The sequence below is a fragment of the Capsicum annuum genome, chromosome 5 (genome assembly GCF_002878395.1).
Source record: "Capsicum annuum cultivar UCD-10X-F1 chromosome 5, UCD10Xv1.1, whole genome shotgun sequence".
NCBI lineage: Eukaryota > Viridiplantae > Streptophyta > Magnoliopsida > Solanales > Solanaceae > Capsicum > Capsicum annuum.
Window position 1 is genome coordinate 211,110,360 of NC_061115.1, and position 24,794 is coordinate 211,135,153.

Genomic DNA, 24,794 nt, shown 5'->3' on the forward strand with positions numbered 1-24,794 from the left:
TAATAGAAACAAGAAATAAATGTTAATCTAACTTTCCAAACTTTCACTATAACCACATACTTTTATATTTGTCCTAAATAAGCTGAATATCCTTAAAACGCGTGCAGTAACTAAAATTGTAACTGAAAGACAATACTAGAAAGGAAGCCAAAGGATTTACAAAAATCAAAATATTTAAAAAACTACTTCACTACAAAGATTTCTACAACGAGTTAATAACACCATTTAATAAAAGAACTTGCAAGCGATAACTAAACTAAAAACTATCTAGTCGTTGTACAACAACAATTACCACGACTCAGTCCCAAATAAATTAGGTTCGACTATATATATCCTAATCTCTTTTCTTACTCTTCTATAAGATCTCTTCTCATATGTGATGACATCATATCTTGAATAAGTCCATGATCTTCATTCAAAGAGGCATCATAGCTTGAATAAGTCCATAATCCTCATTCAAAGAGGAAAAAGAGCTCCTGAACCTTCTTTCTTGTAGTGAATTATTAGTTGAAAATAAGGAAGAGGAATCACCATAACAAGTTCTTCCTCGACTATCACCACCACCTATGACTCCATCGTAGTTGGTGGTTACCGTCTGAACGCCGACATACCCCTTAGGCGTTACGGTGCCAAGGGCAGATCTAGCATTGCGGGTACGGGTTCCCAGGAACCCCAAACATTTTTGTATACGTTGTAATTATATTAAAAATCTATTAAATATATAAGAATGATAAGTGAGGAACCATTAACAAAGTTGTTAGTTGGCTTAATGGTTCAAAAGGGGCTTGAAGAAATGTCTCACATGCTATACCCAAGTTTGAATCTCCTTGCGACGACTATTTTTTATTTTATTGGAACCCCCAAACATAAAATTTTGGATCCGCCTCTGTACGGGGCAGTGATGCGTGTGTGTACCTTCATTAGTTTTAACAACGATTGAAGTATCTTGAATTGACCTTTCCATTCTCTTCTTCACAGTACATGATGTTGTTGTGCAACGATAGTAGTTCCTGCATGCACAAGACATTTTATGCATATATCTCACACTTGCGTTATAAGACTACTTACTGACGAAAGGAAAAAAGAAATATTCATAAGCAAGATGCTTTGAGCATCAAACAATCCTTTTATACACTTTGTCCATCTCATGAGACAAGGAATTTGAAAAACGTCGACTCTTTGCATGTATGGTAAAGTGTCCGTAGAATTTATAATTTTAAACCCTTTTTACATATTCTTGTAACTATATATTAGATCATGTTATTATTAAAGATAAAAAAAATTAAAGGAAAAGAATGTGCTATATTTTTAATAAAAATATAAAGGAAAGAAAGTAATATAAAATGTGAGAGATATAGAGAAAGTAGCAAGTTCTTTGTAGAACTTTATTTTATCTACACTGTCGGTGTAAGAAAAAAATATTATATCATCTCAATATTTTTATCTATTGTAGAAGCTGCTAACCTTATATAGTTATACTTTAATGTCACGTGTATATATCCTTTAGATGACCTGATGACTTTTAGTTTACTAGGTTATAAATTAAAACATGTACATGCATAATAAATGGAGTTCTTAAAACAAATGCAAATTTGGACAAAAATTGCTGAGCTCAGCGCAGCTCGTACCTTAGTCTCTAGATCCGGAACTGTGGATATATGAGAACAATGTATGTAACTTAACCTCATTTTCTTTTCAAATAAATCTCTTGCTTAGAGCCTAAGACTTAAGCAAATAATGTGGCATTTCTTGTTTGCCGTGTAGGTGTGAAATATGCATATGACTTTTCTCTTATTCTTTTCATTCACACACCTTTGTGAGTCTTGCAATGTGTGAATCTAGATTTAATTGGATCTCAATGTGAATATCGGGTGAAAAACAATATGTAAATACACATACCTTCGAAAGGGGCTGTTTTAAACTGCTTTTTGGCGATATTTCCTCCATCTATAACCATCATCCAAGTGATCAATTTCACTCTTTGTCATGAATGCAAATCTTGGCTCTCTTTTACCCTTTTGGTTCTTCCTTTTAGGTTTTAACCTAAGAAAACAAAAAATTCATATCACATTTTGCCGAAAGGGAAAACTTCAAATAAAAGAAACTACTAAAGGGGAAACACCCAAAAACAATTCAAGTAATCAGATGATGATGTACATATTGATAAGTGACAATTATTTAAATTATTTTAGATTACTATTGCACCTAAGAGGGTAACTACAGTTAATAGTTTAGCTTTATCTTCTCATTTATAGATGTACAACTATATATATCATTGTATTGTAAACCATATTCGTCAAGAAATATATTGTTTGATGGTATCAAATGTCTAGATTTTCTCTGCTATTGAATCATGACTTCCAATAACTCTACTCAATCAGTTTCTTCTACATCGGCCTCCTTCACTGAAGCTTCCTCCCTTCTTCCGTCCTCTTCCTCTGCAGTTTTTGTCTCTAACATTAAAAATTTGGTTTGCACTATTCTTGACTATACAAAATTATATTTTTTGGAGGGAACTTTTCCTACCGGTTTTCAAAGGTCATGGTGTTTACGGATTTATTGATGGAAGTTTCCCTTGTCCTGAGCCTACTACTCTGAGGGATGATCGTACCTCTGTCCCTAATCCTTCCTTTAAAAAATGGATTCAACTTGATTCCGTTGTTCCTTCATGGATTCAAGCAACTATTTCTCAAGAGATACTTCAACCAATAATCAAACCTAATCATTCGCTCACTTCTAGAGATGCATGGCTTCAAATTGAGTGTTTATCCTGCGATCAAGTTAGTTCTCGAACACTTCAACTCAAAGTTCAATTTCATAATCTTAAGAAAGGTAATCTCTCTATTAATGAATATGTCCATCTCGCGTGAAGTCCATAGTTGATGCCTTGACCTCTATTGGAAATCCTATATCTGATTTTGATCTTGTTCTCCAAATACTCTCTGGCTTAACTTCTGAATATATGTCTGTGAGCACCTCTATCTCCACTCATGTTCCTCCTCTTTCTTTTTTTGAGGCACTCTCCTTACTTTTTCTCCATGAATCTCAATTGACCAGTTTCTCAAATTCGTCTACGGATAATGCTACCACTACTTTTATGGCCAAGCAACAATTTTCTTCCTCTTATGGTCGGGGACGTGGTTTCCATTCCAATGGCGGTTGTATTTGTGGTCATCAAAATCAAGGGAATGGCAGATCCTTCACTAGGCTGCCTCCATAGTTCACTCCTCGTCCTCATCTTTCTTCTATCCTAGGTCCTCCTCCCTTTCCCTATTCAGCTTCTTACATTCCATCTCAACCCATAAATGTAGCTATTTACTACCAAATTTTCTATCAACCAAATCATAGTGCTCGTGATTGTCCATCTCTGCATTCTAAGGCCTTTATGTCAGATGTTAGTTCTAATTACTCAGCATCTACACCTGGTGGTGCTTCGTGGTATGTTGATACTAGAGCCTCTTCTCACATGACTTCTAATGCTTCCTATTTATCCTCTATTACTCCATACAATAGCTCAGATCATGTAGTTGTGGGTAATGGAACTCAAATCCCTATCTCCTACATTGGACATGGTACTCTCGCTTCCTCTGATAATCTTTTTATGCTTAAAGATATTTTAGTTCTTCCTTATCTTTCTACTAATTTATTGTGTGTTCGTAAATTTGTTATGGACAATAATTATTCCATGGATTTTTATCTTTAGGGTTTTTCCATTAAGGAACTCATGACGAAGAAGCCCCTACTCCGGTGCAATAGTTCTGGACCACTCTATGCAATTTCTTCTCATTGCGGTGATTCTGTTGCAACTTTTCATTCTACTCTTGTTATTTCTTAGGTCTCTCTAAACCTTTGGCATTGTCTTCTAGGACTTCCAAGCTCTTCTATTTTAGCTAGTTTAGTTAAGGACAATAAATTACCTTGTTCTTCATTCAAAAGTTTAGAGTATATATGTACCGCTTGTCAACTTGGCAAGCACCAAAAGTTGTCATTTATGGATTCTTGCTCTTTTTATTCATCTCTATTTGAATTCATTCATAGTGATAGTTGGACTTCCCCTATTGCATATTTTACTAGTTTTCGATATTATCTTCCATTCCATGATGATTTCACAAAGTTTTCATGGGTATTTCCTCTCAAGTGTAAATCCAATATTTTTTCTATGTTTAAGCAATTTTATGCCTATGTCTTGACCCAATTTTCTACAAAATTAAAGGCTCTTCAATATGATGGGTCTGCGGAGTTTTCTAAACTCCAGGCCTTTCATTCATTTCTTAATGATAATGGTGTTTTGCTTCGTATTTCTTTTCCTCACACTCATCAACAAAATGGTAAAGCTGAATGGATACATCACACAATTTTAAATATGGTCCATTCATTATTATTTCAAGCCTCTCTTCCCTCTCAATTTTGGGTTGAAGCGTTAAACATAGTTGTCCATCTTTTAAATATCCTCCCGTTGTCTAAACTTCAATTTAAAATGCCATTTGAAGCTCTCTTTGCAAAGGTTCCTAGCTACCATCATCTATGTTCTTTTAGTTGTTTATGTTATCCCAATTTACATGAATATTCTTCTTACAAGTTGAGTCCTCATTCAAAACATTGTGTTTTTCTTCATTATCCTTCCAACTACAAAGGATATATATGTTTGGATCCTACAACTAACAAAGTATTTATCTCTAGGCATGTTCGGTTCAACAAGGATTTCTTTCTTTATCCTTATCTTCTGGCCTCAACTTCATCGCAAGTTAGCCCTTCTAGTCTATTTAAACTTCCCTTTTTGATTGATATTTCTCCTCCTTTATTTTCAATGGTGTCTCCTAATTTCCAGGATATTAACTTTCAAAGGAGTGCACCATTTTTATCTCCTATTAATGCTGAAAATTCTTATCCTATATCTCATCACCATCTCAAATTCATTCTAATTTCACTCCACCTACTGGACACCAAACTCCAATCTCCACATCAATAGTTGGTCAACAAGACATCCCATATTCCTCTCCAAATGTTAGTCCTTACACTTCTTTACCTCTTAATTCTACTTCTCCGGATCAATTACCAACCTTACCATCTTATTCAAAGATTCATCCCATGATTACCCATAAGAAAACAGGGTCTCTCAAGCCTTGAGTCCTTGCTTCTCTTCTTTCTCATTCCTCCACACTTCTATCTAAACCTTCATCTTTTACGGAAGCTTCTAAGTGTCCTAATTGGAGATGTGCTATGGCCGATGAAAACATTTATTTTATGGCTCATCGCACCTGGACATTAGTTCCACCTCCTCCGCATGCCAATATTATTGATTGTCGTTGGTTATATTGTATAAAACAAAAATCTGAAGGTTCTCTGGAGTATTTTAAGGCTCTTCGTGTAGCCCGAGGCTACAAATAACAACAAAGACTAGACGATGATCAAACGTTTAGTCCAATGGTGAAACTAGTCACTATTCACACTATTTTAGCCCTTGCTGCATCTAAGAAATGGCAAGTCCATAAATTAGACATTAAGAATGCCTTTTACATGGCAATCTTGATGAATTAGTATCCATGAAGCAACCTACTGGCTTTGTTCATCCATAATTTCCTCATCATGTTTGTCGGTTGAACAAAGCCTTTTATGGCTTAAAACAAGCTCCTCGAGCATGGTTTCATAGGTTCACTTCCTTTATTTTAAGAAATGGATTTAAAAATAGCATGTCTAATCCATCTTTTTTCATTTACAAACATAATTCAGACATGGCTATTCTTCTCTATGTTTTTGATTTTCTCCTTACTGCTTCTTCTAATTATTTACTGAAGTCTTTAATTCAAACTCTTAAATCTGCATTTTCCATGAATTACTTAGGTTTAGTTACTTATTTTCTTGGTATTTCTATAGTTGCTCACAGTGGAGGTTATTTTCTTTGTCATTCCAAGTATGTAAAAGACCTTCTTATTCGTGCAAATTTGTTATCTTCAAAACCGGTTTCAACTTCTCTATCTCCTAAGTCTCTACTTCATTCTGAAGATTGTCCTCCTTTTTTTGATTGAACACTTTACAGAAGCCTTGTTGGTGGTTTCCAGTACTTAAATACTACCCGTCTAGACATTGCTTTTGTTGTTAATCAAGTGTCTCAATTTATGCATTCTTCTTTGGCCATTCATTATACTATCATCAAAAAAATTTTGTGATATTTGCAAGGTTCTGTGGATCATGGGTTATTTATTCTTGGTGGCTCTACTAACGGCTTACAATGTTACAGTGATGCGGACTAGGTTGGTTCCCTACCACTCATCGATCTACTTTAGCATACTGCATCTTTATTGGTCAAAATCTTATATCTTGGTCTTCTAAGAAATAAAATGTTGTTTCTCGATCAAGTGCAGAGGTTGGATACACGGCAGTTGCTCAAGCAACTGCTGAAATAACATAGTACATTTGCTTCTACGTAAAATTCATATTTCTCCTTCTTCTTCTATAATTTTTTGTGACAATATTAGCAGTATTTATCTAGCACTCAATCTTGTTCAGCACGATCGTCCAAGCATGTTAAAATTGATATTCACTTTGATCGTGAAAAGGTTGTCACAGGTGTTCTTTAGGTTCATGTCACGACCTGAATCGAGGGCATAGTCGCGATGGACATCCCAAACCATAAAGGCCTGAGAGCCCTTCTCTAACTGGCAATCATACACTTAATAAATATACTGTAAGGACAATGCAGAAGAACATGACAAGACAGAAATATGGTCATTCTTTTATTTCAACTGAACAATACGAAAATGAGTTCATAAAACATTCAAAAACACCTGATGCTAGTCTACAAAATCTCTAACAGCTCAAAAACACTACTGTCCCAGTCGGACCATAAACCAAAATAAAATATCAATGTCAAATCAACAAAGCCTTCCAAAATAAGGGAGGCTCACCAACTGCAAACTTCGGACAATCCAATCTACTACTTAGCTAAATCCTGGGACTGTGTCTCAAATCCTGAAATATAGGGGGTCATTAAAGATGTATTGGTATGCAGAGAAATCCAAAATAATGTATTTATATATAACATAAGTGAGAGCAATTGATAAAAATATTTTACATATAATTATGAAAACACATGGGCACGCTTTAAAGACTTTAAAACATTTCTTTGAATTCACGACTCACTCTTTATCTTACTTCTGAGCTAGATGGTACACCCTATAATCTGCAATTCCACGGGCTATATGGAATCCTTCCTTGACTGGCGGCCAAGCCTCTAGTTTAAGTTTACTGCAAGGATTGTAGTATCAGTAAGGAGAGACACGTAAGACCACATGTATGCTGCCATGATCCCCAATCAAATCAATATGTCATGGTAGTGCACAATATCACAAAGCATAGCTCCTAACCATAATTCCAAATTGGGATGATATGAATCAAGGTACACAAGCCCACAAAGCATGGTACCATAACCCCGTGTCGACAAATCACGGTTTCTAGCGTTGAGTCTTTCAACTCAAACTTTATTTTGATAACCATCTAACTCTCTTTAAGACCATTTTTAACGTTTTTCAAATATGCATCTTTCTATATTCAAAATCCAAAAATTAGAGTAAAATCTGTATTTTAGTCTGTTCTGAATCTGTTATGGCATTCATCTGTTTGGTATCGTCATACCAAGACTTGCAAGTCATATCTCTAAGCCTTAAAATATCATATTATAGTACTTTCATTCAAAACAAGATGTTTGGATCACCCAATCATTCAAATAGTACAAAAGAACTCATATTTCCAAAAACATATGTCAAACTATGCAAAAACTCTTTTTTTTCAACATTTCAATAAATGGTGGTCAATTTCTCAAGATAATCATTCAATTCATTTGATTATAACATTCAGCCTTTGCAAACAAGAATATGCCTCTCTTCCATTCACAATCCACATAAAATTCATAATTGATAATAAAACTCTCCTTTCATGCTTTAAGATATGCAATTGAGTAATCCAAGACTTGTCAATCAAGAAATAACACCATGAGAGAGGGAAATACGTTATTCATGCTCTCAATTCATATTTCAAAACTGAAAACACATATATACATATACATGAGTAAAACTTCAAGATTTAGGGAAGGCCTCAAGACCAAAATTCTCCCAATGCATACTTCTAAATATAATTCCAAACCCTTCATAAAATGTTATTAGAAATAATTTCATCATGACCATAAAGTTTAGAAAATTCCACGTACCTTATATTACTTAGTTTAAAGAGTAGAACTCAAATCTTGATTTATTTCTTAGAAATCTTGGACTAAGAGTTCGATTTTTGATCTTGAAGGAAACCCTATTTTCTATCTTGTTCTTGAGAGTGGAAAGGATTGATATGTGTTTAAAACTAATAAAAGATGGATTATAACGCTTAATGCATGATTTAAATTAGTGTGAGAGGTTTCTGGGAAGGAAAAGAACCAAAACACCCCATTAAAAATGTTTCTTCTGAGCAACTCGGCCTCAACTTACGGTTTTCTTGACGGAACATCATTTGGGTGATGAATCATCACTCCAACCGTTAGTTCTTGGCCAGATAAAGATATCACTACCTGAGTTTTGAAAGAAATCTTGACGGGCCATCATTGTCTTGACGGTCCGTCAGTCTGACTGTTACAATTCGTCAGACTGACACCACTCTAGAAAATGGGCATAACTTTTTACTCAGCTATCGGATTAAGGAGAAATGGGTGGCATTGGAAATAATACTCAATGAACTTTCATTTGATATATAGTAGGCCCTATAACTCATTATATATAAGAATTTATAGTTGATGGACGTTGACGCAAGTTTAGACGTTTACCAAAACTTAATCGAAAGAAGAGTTTTCAACTCGTCTTTGAGATAGGGGATTTTTTGTAAAACCCCGAGTCTGTACCCCAAACGCTACACGATCCTCATAATCCCGAAGGACCACAAGCTAACCCATGACTGGTACCTACTGCAATAGCTAAATAATAATACTATAAAATATGTAGAAATTAGGCAAAAAATATGCCATAAGGTTCAATACTGTAATAAACTAAATATAGTATAGTAATACCAAAACTGATACATCTGTCAGAAAATACTTTATCCTGGAAAGCCTTTAAACTATCTGAAATAGGGAGTTGATGGGACAGGTCCCCAACTAACTCTGACTAATGAAATAGACTAAAATGTTAAAATAATAATCATGTCCTCGAACTATAAGGACTCACCACTAACTCTGACTGTTGAAGATCTAAACTGCTAAGGATACTCAGGAGCCCATGCGTATAAACCTATGATATAAGACATCATAGTGCAAAAGAAAAGTATTTGTCAGTACTTTGAATATACTGGTATGCTAAGTGAGGTAGGCTGAAATGCAAGGTTTCATATGCCTGAAAAATACTAACTGAATGACATGAATATAACTAAATGAAAGTACATGCATGAATACGTATACTGTAACTGAGATCGCGATAACACTGGATACTGAGTCTGAATACTGATTTACTAAAATCTGAGATTACTGACAGTGTACTATTGATAATTGAATGACTATATCTGATAGTCCTAATTCTGTGGAACTATACTGAGTTCCATATTGAATTGAGTGACTGTGTTTGATAGTCCTGAATTTGTAGAACTGAACTAAGTTCTATTCTGAGACTGGAACTAAAACTAAAACTGTGGGAGGTAGTCATCTAATTGACATGCCCCTCTTTGAACTGATTGGGGTCCAACCTGTAACCCCAGTTGGAAGGGAGTCAACACTGTGCCATGGGTAAGGATAAGCTGAGTCACCCTCATCTGGCAGGTGCTCTGAACGAGAATGGTGGTACCCTTAACTGGCAGATAGATCACCTAATCAACCCTCAACTGGCAGGTTAATGTCTCAACCAACGCTAGCTATGTAGTTCTGGAACACAAGTACTGCTTCTAAGGATCACACCCTCTACTGGCAGGTAAGTCCCCATCCTTGGGTTCACTCAGTGCTGAATCCTACTCCCAACTAATAGACACTAGACTTATTACTAAACTGTTCTAAGCTGGACTGAACTATTACTGATCATACTATTTAATTAAACTGAACTGAGTTCACTGAGTTTCGTTAACTGATGGAAACTACTGAATTCCGTTAACTAATTGAATTTACTGTGGTCTGAACTGAATATTGAACTGGATTAGACTTATACTGAGTCTACTGATTTTTTTCTGAGTTTTATAACTGACTGAGAGTACTACTGATTGTGACATGACTGATATTATCCTATGACTAACCATGGCTGTAGGTAATCAGCTAAATTTTTGGATATTAAATACCTCCAGGACTCGATAGCATAAATTATAAGACATGGCACAATCTTGAAACATGATAAATAACTACTCAATCATTATTCATTCATTCATTGGGGAATTCTAATGAACGTTTGCGTGACATGAACTTGAATACAGGCTAACATGATATAATTTCATTATTTAATTCTCATGAACAACTCACCAAATACTTGGAAGGCATTGTATATGCGCATAGTACTAATCAACACATGAGTATCACAATTTCAAGGCTTTAACATGAATTCACATAATTCCATATGAATAATAGTTGTTTTTACATAAATCTTTCACTTAAGCATGGAATAGAAATCCAATCAATATTATAGTCATGAATACACTTGAATCAAAATCATGGAAAACATGAAATCTGGCTACTCGGAGTTTAAAAGAGTTTCTTGGACTCCAAGGGTGGAATGAACCCTTGGATAAACACTTGACATACCTTGGTTTCTAAATTCTTGAAGATTAATAGTGAAATCCTGAGCCTTGAATTTGAAATTTAATCTTCTAGGATTTTGTTCTTAAGTGTTTTGAGAAAGAATGAATATAATTTGCTTATTGAGGGCTAAATCTCGTGTTATGGGGCTGAAAGACGTGGGAAAAAACCCTATTTCCCCTGAGGATGCAGCTTTTTAATGACTAAAAACTAAATCATCAACACATAGACCGATACGCCGAGTCATTGGCATCAACATGATAGCCAATGCATTACATCGAGTCTATGTCGGTTCACTGGAAATTGCCACTGGAAGCCAAGGAAAATATTGATCGATACGATGGCTGACACGCCGCATCAAGATCGCGTCGATACACTATTTTGGATTCCCAAACGTGGTTCAAACGAGGTTTGAAAAATCCGAAACTCATCCGGGAACACTACTAACCTTCCTGATCATGAATCAACCTAAAGATTTATATTTTAAAGTAATAGAGGTCGTGAAATAGAGTTACCAACTTACGAAGGCCAAAATGACACTAAGTTTGAATACTTAGCTAAAATTTTCTAAGTCTGGGACCCGTTAGCAAGCTTAAAAGACTGAGTTGAGCTTTGGATTTTGCAGGGTCTTACAATATCTCCCCCTTGGGAACATTCATCCTCGAATGAGATTGATTAAACTGAGATACTGATAAACTGAATTTAGACACTGAACATGCACAACTGAAGCTTGATTTTATGACTGAAATTATGTATACTGAATTATCATACTGAACATGCATATCTAATTCATGATTACATAGCTGAACATGATTCATGAATGCATGACTAGGATTACTGATAAGCTAATCTTATATACTGGACATACATGTCTGATGCATGAGTACTTAACTGAAGTGATTCGTGAATGCATGACTGATTATGCAACATTAATTAATACCAAGTTGGTAGCTATATCTGAACATGAGACTGAGTAATTCAAAGGAAAACTATTACCTTGAGATAAGTCTGAGGTTGCAGAGAAAAGGTGAGGGTACTTGGTCCGCATGTCTGCTTCTTCTTCCAAGTAGCTCCCTCAATGAACTGATTCCACCAAAGAACTTTGACTAGAGGGACTTCTTTATTCCTCATTCTATGAGTCTGATAATCAAGGATTTTGACTTGGATCTCTTCATAAAAGAGGTTGCTTTGAATATCTATGCCCTCTATAGGAACTACGGCTGCTGGTTCACCTATGTATTTCTTAAGCAAGGAGACATGGAACATTGGAGGCACTAAAGCTAAGTCTAAAGGCAACTCAAGCTCGTAATCTACCTTTTCGAAATGGCTGAGAATTCGGTAAGAACCGACATATCAAGGACTGAGTTTCCCCTTCTTGCCAAACCTCTTCACTCTTTTCATAGGAGAGATTTTCAAATACATAAAATCACCAATCTCTAACTCAAGATCCTTTCTATATACATCTGTGTACATCAACGTACGATTTCTGTCAGCTCAGAGCTATCTTAAGCCTTTCCCCAATAAACTAAACTTTCTCTAAGGTATTAAATACCAAGTCAGTCCCCACCACCACGGCCTCACCCAATTCAAACCAACCAATGGGAGATATACACCTTCTCCCATAGAGCACCTCTAATAGAGTTATCTAACTGCTAGAACATTAGTTGTTGTTATACGCGAATTCAATCAAAGGCAAGTGGTCATCTTAACTACCTTTAAAGTCTATCGTACATGCTCATATCATATCTTCTAAAGTCTAAATGGTCCTTTCTGCTTGACCATCTATCTGAGGATGAAAGGCTGTATTGAGGTGAACTCAGATACCAAGACCTTTTTTGAATGCCTTCTAGAAATAAAAGGTGAACTCGGTACCTCTATCTGATATAATGGATAACAGAACATCGTGAAATCTGATGAACTCCCTGATATAGAGTTTGGCATAATCCTTGACTGAGTAAGAGGTATGGACTGGTAGGAAATGAGCTGATTTGGTCATTCTATCTACAATGACCCAGACTAAATCATGCTGACGACGACTATGAGGTAATCCCATTCAGAATAAGACTATTCGGGATAAGGTTAGTGTGGCTTCGGTGGAGGATAAGATACGAGAGGTCCGTTTAAGATAGTTTGGACATGTGATGAGGAGGGGAACGGATGCTCCAGTTCATAGGTGTGTGAGGCTTGCTTTGGATGGTTTTAGGCGGGGCAGGGGTAGGCCGAAGAAATACTCGATAGAGGTGATTAGGCGGGACATGGAGAAATTACAACTTACTAAGGACATGACACTAGATAGGAAGATCTGGAGAACGCGTATTAGGATAGAAGGCTAGTGACTTTTTCGGTAGGTAGGATAGGGCTTTACTTGGCCGGTGCAGTATTCTTGTTATACTGCATTACGATTGCTTACTATTCTTTGCTTACTACTACTTATAGGTGGCATATTTATGTCATGTCATATTGTTTCATGCTTTGTGTACGTTTTTGATGACTTATCTTATCTTGAGCCGGGGGTCTATCGGAAATAGCCTTGCTACATCTCCGGAGATAGTGGTATGGACTGCGTACATCTTACCCTCCCCAGACCTCACTATGTGGGTTGTTGTTATAATCTCCTAGGGTTTTTGTTCTTGAGTATTTTGAGAAAGAATGAATATAATTTGCTAATTGAGGGGTAAATCTCGTGTTACAGGGGTTGAAGGACGTGGAAAAAAGATCCTATTACCTCTTAGGATGTGGCTTTTTAATGACTGAAAACTGAATTGCCGACGCCTAGACCGACGTGCCGAGTCATTGGGATCGACGTGATAGCCAACGCGCTGCGTCGATTTTGCGTTGGTTCACTAGAAATTTCCACTGGAAGCCAAGAAAAATATTGATCGACGCGATTGTTGATGTACCGCATCGAGATCACGTTGATACACTATTTTGGATTCCCAAACATGGTTCAAATGAGGTCCAAAAAATTTGAAACTCGTCTGGAAACACCTACTGACCTTCCTTATCATGAATCAACCTAAAGATTAACATTTTAAGGTCATAGAGATTATAAAATAGAGTTGCCAACTTACGAAGGCCAAAATGACACTAAGTTTGAAGACTTAGCTAAAAATTTCTAATTCTGGGACCCCTTAGCAAGCTTTAAAGACTGAGTTGAGCTTAGGATTTTGCGGGTTCTTACATTTTGTGACCTCAATTCATATTAAAAAGTATTCTCACATTGTAGGATTGATCATCACACATATATCAACAAAGAATTATTGGGTTCGGGTCTAAACGCGTAGGAACGACGATTTAAATTTTAGTCCGAAAGTGCGGGGTGTTACAGTTCAATATGTCCCTACTCAAGATCAACTTGTTGATTTATTAACCAAGGTACTTTCTTTACCAAGATTGTTGTTCCTACATGCAAAGCTCTGCATTCTTCCAGATTGTTCATCACTTGAGGGGGAGTGATAAGTGACAATCAATTATTTAAATTATTCTGGATTGCTATTGTACTTAAGAGGATAACTACAGTTAGAAGTTTAGCCTTATCTTCTCATTTATTAATGTACAACTATATATATCATTGTATTGTAAACCATATTCATCAAGAAATATATTATTTCACATATGTTTAGAAACACTTTAATTCCCTTCGACGATATTTGTTAGTCAAAACTACAGTTGAATTTTCAGGTCGTCATTGGACTAATAATTTTAAGTTCAGAAAGTAACTTTCTTTATATGGGAGAAAACTGAAATCAAGAAGGTAACTATTTGTGTTAATAACAAACAATTAGTAAACTGACCATCTGAGAAACTAGCCTGTCAAAACTATTGAAGATATAAGTAAGGAAGATATGCTTTTTTTAATATTTTTTTAAAGTGTTTTGTATCAACGTTATGTCAGAACAAGCAAAGATTTCAGTTCTAATCAAACTCCACCTTTCATCAAAATGATTTTTTATGTATTTGACCCTTACAAAAAAAAATATTAACATGTGTAAGACATGAGGATTGTTTTAGAAACATAAATATTATTGATGTAGCTATAAAAACTTCTCATTCAACATAAAATTATTAGATTCATAAATTTAGAAAAGATATTTTTTAAAAAAAATGGAGGGGGTGGGGGAAACTAAATATGGGGTAACTTAAACAAAACAAACAATTGAGTGCGGAAAAAATTTTATAGTTAAACAGCAAAAATCTCATACTAATCTCAACAGTTCACCGTTCTATAGAAAATCCAGTTAGCTAACAGTTATTTAGTGACAAGTTAGCTAAGTATTACCTATAATTTTTATCATAGCTAATTTCATGTTTTCTAATAATCGATCAGACTAAAAGAAATATACATTTTATCCATAAAGAAGTAAAATTTTAGCTTGCGATTTCTTATACTTGTTTTGATGTTGCTCTCCATCTTGCTGGTTCACCTGTTTTGCTTATTGATAGTCATCAGCAGGTGATTCAGTTTATGATGAAGAAATCGATGATAAATTTGGAGTCACTGCTGTTGGATTCGAAAGCGAGAGGGCGTCATGCGGAAGCTTAAAGTTTACAAACCAAACCATTGATAATTCAGATGACACAACCTAAAATACTTAAAAAATATATAATATTATTATATGATTTGGCCATTGACCTACATATGAAAACCTAATATCGAAGAATCATTAAACCTATTGGGAGAAATATCCCCTAAACAAGACTCTTTAATGACTACATTGTGGATACTATTGCGTTAAGGTATGAAAAGAGGGATCTTCTATTTACAGAGTTTCAAAATCTTTCCTCCAAGAAAGAGGTTAGTCAAATATAGAAAAGAATTATATTTTTCTTTCAGGAAAAGTAAAAATAATTATGATATTACTTTTATTTTCCTTTCAACAAAAAGTAAAACTTAAATTTGGTAAGAGAATTAGGGCAAAAACCCTAACAAATCTCCCCTTTTGGCTTGATGTTCTTCACTTGATCTGCCTTCTTCACATGCATGAACTTCGTTCTTCACATAATCTTCACCACTACTGCTTGTCATGGTTAAAAACAAGATTTAAAATATTATGACTAAAAGTGTATTAAAAATAATTATTTTATATTTATTTTTAAAGATGCAGCAACAGAATTGTTGAAATATGCTTAAAACTTCTTCTTCACATGTAACTAAACAAAATTGTCATTATCACAAAACTAGTTGTAGCTTGATTGTGAAACCGCTTTGAACCTGTATTTAATATCGTTTCACCAAACCATTAGACCTTTGAACCATAGGCTCGGATACCACTTGTTATGTTCGAAATTGCTAGGGCGTCATGTGGAAAATTAAAGTTTGCAAATTAAGAGAATGATAATTCAGATGACAAATAAAAGTATAATAAAAAAATATATTATTGATATTATTTAGCCAATTGGCCTACACATGAAAACTAATATTAAAGAAAACACAAAACTATTGGGAGAAAATCTCTCCCAAAATAAGACTCTTAAACGACTACATTATGGATGTTATTGTGATATTGTATGAGAAGGGGGTATTTTATTTATAGAGTTTTAAAACCTTTCCACCAAGAAAGAGATTGGCCAAATATAGAAAAAAATTATATTTTCCTTTAAGGAAAGGTAAAAAGGGCTGTCCGGTGCACTAAAGCTATCACTATACACGGTATCTGGGGAAGGACCCCACCACAAGGGTGTACTGTATGTAGTCTTACCTTGTATTTTTGTTAGAGGATGTTTATAAGGCTTGAACCCATGACCTCCTGGTCACTTGAAAGTAAGTTTACCAGTCACGGAAAAATATAAGTAATTATGTTATTACTTTTATTTTCCTTTCAAGAAAAAGTAAAACTTAAATTTGGTAAGAAAATCATGACAATAATTCTAATAACTGTAACATTAATCATGTGATTAGATATTGATCAATCTTGAATTGTAGAAGTAGTAATCATAGGTTGATGAGGGGGTTCATGATGAGGTGGCAACATTAGCAAATCGAAACTAGAACTACTAGTTGTTGTTGTGAAATTATTATCAAAGTATGTGGATTATCAATAGTAGTAGTACCAAACATAGTTTCTAATAAAAAGTTTAATGAATAATCTTTTTCAATATCAAAGTTGTTGCTCATCATGTTTGGATTGTTGACAAATGTACTTCAATTTCCATTTCTATTTCCATTTTCAATTGAAGAGTACTCTAATTATAGATTATTTTCTTTCTCCATGGACTTGATGTAGTAGTAGTAGATTTTAGACAGAGGGGTGGCAGGTGTGGAGCTACAGCCATCAAAGGGTGGTCGGATTAACAACCTTCATTGGAAAAAAAAATTGGGTATATAGGTTAATGTAACGCCATGAGTCTGTACACTAAACGCTACACGGTGCTTACAACCCCGAAGAACCATAAGCTAACCTATGACTGGTACCTACTGTGAGAACTGAATAATAATAATACTGCAACAATAATATTACTAAAATAAATAAAATAATTAGGCTGAAGTCGCCATATGGTTCACAACTGGAAACAAATACTGAATACTGAAAATTGAATATCTATCTGAAAGTCTCTCACTGTCTGAATATGGAGTTGATGGGACAAGTCCCCAACTAAATCCGTCTACTGAATATGCAGAACTACTGAAATACAAAAAGATAACATCATCCTCGAACTATGAAGACTCTTCACTAAATCTATTGTTGATACTCTGGGCTGCTAAGTGCGGTCAGGAGCCCGTGCATCTAAACCCATGATATAAGACATCATAGCATAAGACAAAAGTATATATTAGTAATTTGAATATAGTAGTATGCTAAGTGAGGTAGGATGATATGCATGGGTTCATATGAATAGACAACAACTAGCTGAGTAATATGAACGTAACTAAATGAGAGTACATGCATGAATATATAAACTGTAAATGAGATTATGTTAACACTGGATACTAAATTCTGAATACTAATTAACTAATATATGAGTTTACTGATACTATAGTACTGATAATGAGTGATTATATCTGACAATCCTGATTCTATAAAACTGAACTGAGCTCTATATTGAGACCAAAATTGAAACTGTGAGAGGAAGTTATCTAACCGACATGCCCCTCTCAAATTGGATATGGGTTCAACCTGTAACCCCAGTTGGAAGGGTGTCAATATCGTGACACGGGTAAAGATAAGTTATGAGTTAACCGTCTCTGACAGGAAGCACTTTTGTCAACCCTCGCTGGCAGGAAAACTCATGTGACATGTATCAACCTTAGTCTAAAAGGAAGATATCTCAACTTACACTGGCAATGTAGTTCTATAACACAGGGATTGCTACTAAGGGTCAAACCCTATGCTGATAGGAATGCCCCCATCCCTAGGTCCGCTCGGTGCTGATTCCTACTTCCAACTAAATAGACACTAAACTAATTTCTAAACTGTACTAGACTTCATTGAACTGTTACTGATCGTACTTTCTAATTGAACTAAACTAAGTACACTGAGTTCTTAACTGATTACTGAACCAACACTGGGACTGATTATAGAGTATTACTATTCATGACTCTACTGAGACTGTTCTGTAACTAATGTAGCTCTAGGTAAACAGCTAGATTTTTGGATATTGAATACCCCCAGGATTCGATAATATGAAAAGTAAAATACTGCATGACTTTAGTGGCATAATAGTAATTGCTTACTAATAATGCATTCATTTAGACATTTTTGTCAACCACTTTATATACATGAGCTTGTGCATGAACGAAATCACATAATAACATGCCATACTTGCACAAGTCAATTCACATAAGCATTTTGAAAAACACTTGGAGAGAATTGGTATTTCACATATCAATAAACATGTAATACTATCATGGATACTACATTCAACTTGTAATTCAAGAGTTCAACATGAAGTTCACGTAATTCAATCCACAATTAACTAGTTTTCATGAAGCTTGTGATAAATCATGGAATGGAAAACTTATTTAACACCATAATCAAGATTACAATCAATCCAACATGAAATCTATGAGATCAATTAACTTTCAGTTAAAAAGAGTTTCTTTAACTCCAAGGGTGGAAGAAAACCCTTGGATGAACACTTCAGATACCTTGGTACTTGAATTTGCTAAGACTGATGGTGTGTTCTTGAAGCTTAAATTTGAAATTAAATCCCCTAGGGTTTATTCTTGAGAGAAATTTGAGAGAAAGTGAATGTTTTTTCCCTAGGAATGACTTAATCTCGTATTTTTGGGGATGAATAGGGGTTCAAAATGACCCAATTATCCCTCACAATGTGGGCTTTTAATGATTGAATTTGTGCCCAGTGATGCACGGACCGATGTGCCATATTGATGGCATCAACACGATGACCAACGCGCCACATCGATTTTGCGTTGGTTTACTGAAAATTGGCACTGCAAGCTGCGATAGGCGACATGGCGCATCGAGATCGCGTTGATCCAACATGATTCAAATGATGTTTGAAAAATCCAAAACTTGTCTGAGAACACCTACTAACATACCTGATCATGAATCAACCTAAAAATCGACACTTTAATGTCTTCAGGGTCGGGAAAAAGGATCGCCTACTTATAAGGCTAAAAATAATCCTAAGTGTAAGCACTTAGCTGAAATTTCTAAGTATGGGACCCCTTATCAAGCTCTAAGGGCTGAGTTAAGCTTAGAATTGTAACGACCCGAGACTTCTCTCTAGTCATTACATGGTTCTTAAAGTCTCAAGGGACCACAAGCTAACCCATGAACTGGTACCTGCTATGAGCACTGGATAATAAAATCATAAATATGGAAGAATAACTGAAATGCGATAAGGTTTTAATATCTGAATTCAAAACTGAAATATAAATCTAGGAAAGACAATTGTCTGAATCGGAGAAAATAATGATAAACTAAATAACTAACTAACTGTAGTGTCTGAAAAACCACTAGATCTGAATAACTGAGAGTTGATGGGATAGGCCCCAACTAACTCTAACTATCTAATTAAACTAAAACCGTGAAGTAAATACTCTGTCCTCGGATGATGAGGACTCACCGCTGCTACTGTACTTTTGATAATCAGAGAATCTAGGTGCGATCCGGGACCTGAGCATCAGCACCTATGATATGAGACATCATAGCGCAAAAGAAAAGTATGCGATCAGCACTTTAAATGTACAAGTATGCTAAATGAGGAAGGCTAACATGCAAGGTTTCATGAATAGGAGTAATGATCTATCTGACTATACATGTAAAGCATGGAATACTGAATAGAGAATATGAAATCTGTAGATACTGAACATGCATGAAAGTCTATAAAATACTAAAAATACGTGAAAATCTGTAGACACTGAAGATGCATGGCCAGGCATATAACATGGACTGAGTAAAATCTGTATTTTGAAATACTAAAAAATATACTGATATTTGTGCGCCTTGATCAAAGAACACTAAGACTGAATAACTGGGACTCTAACTGAAATTGTATCTGAGACTGTGGGAGGTATCTTATAACCGATATTCCCCAATTTGAGCTAATCGGGGTCCAACCTGTAACCCCAATTGGAAGGGTGTTAATACAGTGCCACGGGTACTAACGCTGGTTGTGTGGATCCACTAAATTGATAAAATGTCTAAAGGCCTAAGGGTGTCAAGCTTGAACTGACAGGTGATCCCTGCGAGATAGTCAGGCCTAATTTTATGGGTGACTACTCATATCCTACACTGGCTATGTAGTTTTTGAGTATAAGGACTACTAATAACAACTCTGCCTATCTGACGGGCAAGCCGCCATCCCTACACTCGCTTGGTAATAAGTCCTACTCCCAATTAAACTAAGATACTAGATTGTTCTGAGTTCGATGACTGATAGCTGACTATTCTGATAATGCTCATAGTATAATCCGGAGACTATTTTGTAATGTATTGTGACTAGACTGATAAAAAAGGTATGGTTTTGGGGTATTCAATACCCCCAGGACTCAAAACAATAATAGTAGCATGACACTCAAACATTTAAGGACATAGCATGAAGGCTTTCATAAACATTTACTCTTGTAGGCATTTTATTAAACACTTGTAGTCCATGGTTCAAAACAAACATAGGAATGTTCTAAAATATATAGAAATAGCATGAATCTGACATAATAGAGCTAAATTATAGTTTTTTTCAATAAATAATAATATTAAAACATGGGGAATTAAATAATAACAATAATTTCAGGGTAACATGGTATAAAATCAATAGTACATAGAGATTCATGGATGAAATCATAATTTAAAATCAAATAAACTTGAAAAGGAGATGGATTTGTAATTAAAATGGATACTTGGACTCCATGGATGAAAAGGACCCATGGATGAATTTCTTGGAGTTCTTGGTGAGTTCTTGAGGATTTGACTTGAAATTGAGAGCTAGGGTTTCTTGTTCTTGAAAAGGGGGATCTTTAATTTTTGAAGGAGAATTGAATAATGATGACTACTTAGGGTGTTTAGGGGTTAAATTTCATGTTTTAGGTTAATTAGGGCTGTGAAAAAAGACCCAAATACCCTTAAATGAATTTTAAAATAGAAGCTGAAAACTTACCGTCCTAATTTTTGGCCTTGGCGCAACATGCCGCTATCACGCCAAGCCACTGGAAAAGGGACAACTAGCAACTGAGGGAATGGCGTAACGCATAGGAATTGCGGTGCTCTTTTGATTTTGAAATTCACCCTTGGCGCAACACATCATTATCACGACAGGACACTGGAAAAAGGACAATTGGGATTTTGGCTAACGGCACAATGCGGGGGTTTCGCGGAGCTTCACTAAAAATTGAAAATCATCATTTATGTTGGCTACGTGATGCACTAAGGGTCAATTTGATGGTGTTTAACGACTGAAACTTAAAATTGTCATAACTTCTTACCCGGTCAGCGAATTTAGGTGAATTTTATATCGTTGGAAAGCTAATCAAATTTCCTACGCAACGGTAGGCTCTAAACTGAAAAATGGTGAGTGTTTCAAAAAATTTATAGAAAAATATTCATGTATAGGGACTTAGATTATTGCGGGGTCTTACAATATCTCCCCCTTGAGAACATTCATTGTCGAATGAGACTAACTAAGCTGAGAATACTGATAGACTAAACTTGATTACTGAGCATGCATAACTGAAGCATGATTCATGGCTGAAACTACTGATATACTAAATATTTATACTGAAAATGCATGACTGAAGCATGACTGAATTCTAAGAACATGACATATGACTTGGCTATTTCGTGAGGGTATACATGATATAAGAATGTTATGCAACTGAAATGATATCTAACTCATATAGGAAATCTAAATATGGAACTGAGGAAATTCAAGGATAATTGTTACCTTGAGCTGAATATGTGTTTGAAGAGAAGAGGTGAGGATACTTGGTTCGCATATCTGCTTTTGCTTCCCAAGTAGCTCCCTCAGCAGACTGATTCCACGAAAGAACTTTAACTAGAGGGACTTCTTTGTTCCTCAATCTAGGAATCTGACGATTAAGGATTTCGACTGGAATCTCTTCATAAGAGAGGTTGTTCTGAACATCTATACCCTCTATAGTGACTACAGCTGTTGGGTCACCTATTCATTTCTTTAGCATAGAGACATGAAACACTCGATGGACTGAAGCTAAATCTGAAGGCAACCTAAGCTCATAAGCTACCTTTTCAAAACGGTTGAGAATTCAGTAAGGATCGACATATCGGGGACTGAGCTTCCCCTTCTTGCCAAACCTCTTCACTCTTTTTATAGGAGAGATTTTCAAATATATAAAATCCCCAAACACAAACTCAAGATCTTTCCTTTGCATATATGCATACCATTTCTGATGGCTCTGAGCTACCTTAAGTCTTTCCCTGATCAACTGAACTTTTTATAAGGTATCAAATACCAAGTCAGGCCCTACCACTGTGGACTCACCCATTTCAAACCAACTAATGGGAGATCTATATCTCCTCTTATAGTGTGCCTCAAATAGAGCCATCTGAATGTTGGAATGGTAACTGTTATTATACACAAACTTAATCAAGGGCTAGTGGTCATCCCAACTACCCTTAAAGTCAATGGAACACGCTATTAACATATCTTTCAAGGTCTAAATGGTCCTTTCTGCTTGACCATCTTCCTGAGAGTGGAAGACCGTACTGAGGTGAACTTAGGTACCAAGAATGAGAGGTGAATTGCATACCTCTATTTGAAATGAAGGACAACAAAACTCCCTGTAATATAACCAACTCTCTAACATAGAGCTTGGAATAATCCTTGACTAAATAGGAAGTATAGACTGGTAAGAAATGAGCTGATTTGGTCATCCTGTCTATAATGATCCAAATTGAATCAAGTTGATGACGAGTATGGGGAAAACCCATCACAAAATCCATGTTCACCTCCTCTTACTTCCAAGTGGGGAATACTGAACTCTTTCATAGACCCACTAGGCTTCTGATGTTCGATCTTAACCTTCTGTCATATCGAGCATTCCTACAAACTCTGCAATGTCTCTCTTCATCCCACTCTACTAATAGACTTCCCGTAAGTTGTGGTACATGTTGGTGGCCCCTGGATGAATCGAGTAGCACACACCATGTGCTTCTATAAGAATTCACTATTTCAAGTCATCTACACCTGGCACACATAGCCGACTCTGGCAACACAATACACCATCTCCCCTTTAGGAGAAAACCTTTACTTTCTGATCTCTAATTGACTCTTTCAAATTAGCTAGACTGGGATCTCTGTCCTATTTCTCCTTTACTTCAAAAACTAGAGATGATTATGAACTATTTTTAACCCATACACTACCCTCTGCTGAATCGACTAAGCGAACACCTAGCCAGGCACGCTGATGAACTTCCTAAGAAAACTTCTTCTTACCATCCTCCATGTGAGCAAGACATCCTACTGAGAACATTAGCCACTATATTGGCCTTGACCGAATAATATAGAACACTTATTTCATAATCTTTCAACAACTCTAACCACCTCCTATGACACAGGTTTAGGTATTTTTAAGAAAATACTTACCGTAGTATCTTATGGATTGTGAACACATCAATATGCACCCCATACAAATAGTTCCTCTAAATATTTAAGGCAAATAGTTCTTTTCATAGGGATTAAGTTGTCTAGAGTCATAGGCTATGACCTTACCTCTCTAAATCAAAACATATCCTAAACCAACTCTAGAAGCATCACAGTATATCACAAACCTGTCTGAACCATCTGGTAGAGTCAAAACTGAACCTATAGTAAGTCGAGTCTTCAACTCCTAAAAACTCTTTTCACAAGAATCTGACCACTGAAATTTGACTTTCTTCTGAGTCAGTCTGGACATAGGGGATGCAATAGATGAAAATCCTTTAACAAACTATCGGTAATAGCCGGCCAAGCCCAAGAAAATCTTGATATCTGATGGAGAGATGGGTCTGGGCCAGTTTCTTACTGCTTTAGTCTTTTAGGATTAACTCTAATGTCATCACTGGAAATGATATGACCAAGGAATGCTACTAACCTTAGCCAATATTCATATTTACTGAATTTAGCAAACAACTAATGGGCTTTAAGGGTCTATAACGTTATTCTGAGATGGTCTGTATGATTACGTTCACTACGGGAGAAACAAGAATGTTATCAATAAAGACTATGATAAATATGTCCAAGTACTGCTTGAACACACGGTTCATCAAGTCCATGAAAACTGTTGGGGCATTGGTAAGACCAAATGAAATAACTAGGAATTTGAAGTGACCATATCGAGTTTTAAAAGCTATTTTTGAAATGTCACATTCTCTGACTCTGAGCTGATGATAACCTGATCTAAGGTCTATCTTATAATAGTAACTGGAACCCTGAAGTTGGTCAAAAAAGTCATCTATTCTAGGAAGTGGATACTTATTCTTGACCATGACTTTATTTAGTTGACGGTTGTCAATACACATTCTGAGAGAACTATCTTTCTTACGCACAAATAGAACTGGTCTACCCCAAGGGGATACGCTGGGTTTGAAGAATCCCTTACCTAGGAGATCCTTCTACTGTTCCTTTAATTCTT

General features: G+C 35.7%; 1 pseudogene; it reads right to left on the reverse strand.

Moving 5' to 3' along the window:
* Nucleotides 1-347: 347 nt before the first annotated feature.
* Nucleotides 348-24,794, reverse strand: part of LOC107872109 — a 128,843-nt pseudogene continuing 104,396 nt past the window's right edge.